Source organism: Leucopleurus acutus (genome assembly GCF_964270905.1).
Source record: "Leucopleurus acutus genome assembly, chromosome: 3".
Taxonomy (NCBI): Eukaryota; Metazoa; Chordata; class Mammalia; order Artiodactyla; family Delphinidae; genus Leucopleurus; species Leucopleurus acutus.
Genome location: NC_139145.1, coordinates 90,670,403 through 90,674,532, shown reverse-complemented (window position 1 = coordinate 90,674,532; position 4,130 = coordinate 90,670,403). Strand labels below are relative to the sequence as shown.

General features: G+C 33.6%; 1 pseudogene across 1 annotated transcript; it reads right to left on the bottom strand.

Annotated features, from left to right (window-relative positions):
* Positions 1 to 3,170: 3,170 nt before the first annotated feature.
* Positions 3,171 to 3,903, bottom strand: LOC309959912 (protein BTG4-like; annotated as a pseudogene). The gene has a single exon. The product of its transcript is annotated as a protein BTG4-like (transcript).
* Between the last annotated feature and the right edge of the window lie 227 nt (positions 3,904 to 4,130).

The window sequence follows — 4,130 nt, the reverse complement described above, 5'->3', positions numbered from 1 at the left end:
TAACATAGAAAATTTGAAGTTATATTCTCTGAAAAGTATCTAGATATATATTATAGATTTATATTTTAATAGTAACTTGAGCTATGCTAAGGAATGAAATTTACCTGTCAAAGTATAGAAACCTATCAAGACTTGCATTTACAATGTGTAGAAGTAATGAAGTATCCATTAACTGAAGATATTTATCATAAAATTATTCTGTTTCAAAATGCAGAAAAGACAAACATGGATATTTGTCACTGAATATGACTATAATGGTATTTGCTTGGAGAAAATTTTGGATTGACTAAGACATATACTTACTAAAAAGAAAATCACACTAACAAACCTTAATAAAGTTATGCTTTATCGAAATGCATTAAGCAACATAAACTCCTGGTAGATTATCAAAGGCTCTGTAATCACAAAATATTCCCTGCATAAGCAGTTAAGTTTCTTTAAGACTTTTAGCTAAAGAGTTTTAGCATTCAGTCTTCAAGACCACATTAAATATATTCAGATTACTTTTGGAATAGTTGTTTCAACACCTTCCTAGCAATGGTGAGATGACAAAAACCAGTGGTCCATCAGTGACACTCTTTGTTCACAACACTGTGTAATGGAGTTTATAGGGCAATGCACTTCTCTCCTCTAAAGGGGAAGGCAATGGATCAATGATATAAAACTTGAAAACCTAAAATTAAAGTGCCATTTAAACTGAAGGTTTTAATTAAGTGCATCACTGGATTAGCCTTTTGAAAATCATTGCCTGATCACAAAGGCCATGACTCTTCATGGCCTTGAACTGCCTATGACTCTTCAATATATATTTTCCCCAAATGATCTGGGACAAATTGGAGCCCAAGTTCCACAAGGGCAGGTTTTCAGTATCTTGAGATGAGCAAAATAAGTTGCCTATTGACTATTTCCAGTTGAAACTCCAAACATTGTATATCTAAGAGAAAACATTCCTATGTGCTATATGCAATAGATGACCTTAAAAAAATCCATGAGTATAATAAAATGTTTTACAGCACCATAACATGTTGTGTAGCAACAGTATATAGAACAGAAGTGTTGCAAGTATGAAGAAAAAAGCATGAGATAAATTCAGGGTTACATTAGAAAAACCAAGGGCAAAGAGAGGACACGATTTATATAATCGCCTGTCTTACATGTCTTTACCATGACTGATAGATTAAAATGTCTGTGATATTATGCATTTTTAGTAATCATTAATCAGCACTTTAGTATTTTGAATATTTCTCCTTCACTTGACTTATCCAGGTAATTAGACACATTTTAGGGGTAAAGCTAAGAGGATATTGTGTATTTCTGCTTCCCTTTATAGGTACTGAGATGAGTCAATTTCAATTTGACTTCTTTCATCAGCATCTCCAACCAAGAAAGAAGAGCCACTACCAAGTTCTTTTATGCTTTTGTAACAGATGACCAGCTAACTCAGACTTCTTTTTCCACTGAGGACAATTAAAAAAGCTAGGGGGCTGACACTTAAAGAAATTGGAAAGTGAACCATGCAGTGAAGAATCACCATGCATTCCACAAAACATTTACAGAAGTAAATTCAAACAAACTTTTTCAGGAAATCAAATAAAGCAAACATTTTCTAATACTTCTGTAAGATCAGAATTATCCTGATACCAAAACCTGACAAACTATAGACAAATATCCTCCATGAACACACACAAAAATTCTTGAAAACCATATGATTATCTCAAAATGTGCAGAAGAAAGTTTTTAGCAAAAGTCAACATCTAATAATGATAAAAAGCACTAGGCAAAACAGGAATAAAGAGTTTCCTCAACCTGACAAAAGGCATTTATGAAAAATCTATACCTGATTTTAACCTTAATGATTATACTCAGATTTCACCCCAAAACCAAGAAAAAAAGGCAAAGATGTCGACTCAGTTTTCAATAGCTGTGACTCATGAGAAGTTTCTTCAAGACACTGCATAACACGATTAAGTTCAAATAGACTACTGTCCCAATAAATCACTACTGAGAAAATTTCCCTAAAGAAAAATGCCCCAAGTGAAAACTTAAGTCCTAAGACCATTGTTTGCATCTGAGGTTCTGTGATTGGTAGAAAATCAGAAACACGTGTAGAATAGGGACAGTTCCTCAAACAAGTTGGTACCGAGCAGGCAAATATTAGAGATGCTTAGTCCATTAAGAAATAACAAAACATGTATTCAAGTTTCAGTTTTGTCTGTAGTTCATTGATTTTGAGTAAACCACTTAGGAGAATAGTATCCAAGCCCAGACTACCGAGACAAGTTTGTACCAGCTAACATTTATGCTTCCTTACTGCTCTAAGATTCTGTTAGGTAAGTAATAGGCATTTACATATGTTGATGGAACTAATTTCCCTAATCAGGCCTAAAGCTGAGCAGATGCTATTTCTCCTTTTCATTGCTTTTTCTCCTATGAAAGCATGTAATTCTGCCATGAAACTATGCTGGAAATATGTGGATTTACTACTTTAGAGTCCACAGTTGACCTTGTGATACACATAAAATTGCTTTTTTGAAAGCACCGAGGCTGCATAGATGAGGAAGGAGTTCAGCTCTCCTAACTCTCTTTATGTGAAAAGTTTATGGCTTTAAAAAAATGTCTAGTTTTCAGAAAAAAGTTTTTCCAGAATCAAGCTTACATACAAGATCATATAAATATATATATATATAATTTTACATTGATTTTGTTTGTTGTGCTATTCTATTTATTTTTCAGAGCAATATGCAATCATATCTTTTGTAACCATGGCAAAAATTTTAAGAGCTACAAAAGCACTTTGACTTACTAGATATATTTGTATTAATGAATTTCAATCGTTGTTAATTTGAAATATATAGGATGTTTATGCATTGTCCAAACATTTCTAACTGATTCTAAGGACTTCATACTATATAAGCACTTTATACTGTATTTAAAATTAAAATAGTTATTTCTTTAAACTGTTACTTTTCATAATTCATCTAATTCAATATCTTTATTCTATTATCTTGTTGGGTACATTGATTAGTGTTATGCAAAAATTCATATAAAATCAAGTAAGAACTAAAATTAAGACAGTTATGATCTTTATGAGAGGATTTACCATCATGCACCCTACTCCATGTTGTGGTTATTTTTTCTGTTTCTTGAGCTTCTCAATCTTAGACTCATTTTCATTTTAGAGAAAATACAGCTGCTCGTCTGAGCTCTATCCCACCAAGTGCCCAGCCACTGTATTTTGTCTTGACCCAGTGGTACCTCTCCACTGTATGTATAGCAGCAGACCTATGACCCATAGGGTTCTTATGCAACACATGATAAACATTTCCTAGGAGGCCCATATGGCCATCACCATATTCTTTTCCTAGGGGATTTGGAACCAAGACTGAAAGAACTCTCAAGTTTTCAACCTGATAAACACTCTTTGGATTGCTGACTTTAGGAATTATCTGAGGTTATTTGTTACAACTTTCTTCACTGGAGGAAATGCTATAGGAGTAGTCCAACGCAGCTCTCTTAAAAGTGTAACTGATTTTTGGGAGAGTTCCCATTCCTCCCACCTGCCTTTAAAAGTAGCAATTACAAATGGATGGTTTTTCTCATCATACCTACAGCACACTTCAAAGTGAGCTACACATATGATCAGCTCCTTTGCAAGTTCCAGGTGAGAAGAATCACTTCATTCTCAGCACAAGCCCTTTATAGAAGGGCATCTTTAGTCTAATTGCTTACCTTGATACACCTGAAACCTTACCTATTGAAGGGCTCAAGTACCAGTGACTTATTTATGTTTCAAACAAGATTGTTATCTGCTGTTCTACAAAGTCTTCTATATGCTGTTTACTCATTTTATGTTTTTTTGCTTAACCTTATGACAAAGAAAACTGTTGCAATTTCATCTATCATGATTCAAGAAAAATCTGTGAGGATGTCAGCAAAAACTCTTTAACCCCAACAAAATGTGGGCCAGAATTAGAAGACTAGATTTTCCAACTCTCACCCAAACCTCTATAACCTTTTTAAAAAATCACCATCCATTAGCCCTGAAATTTATGAGATGATATCATTCAGTTTTAAATTCACCAACCCATTTCTAATATGTACACATATTCACATGGTACAATATTCAAATT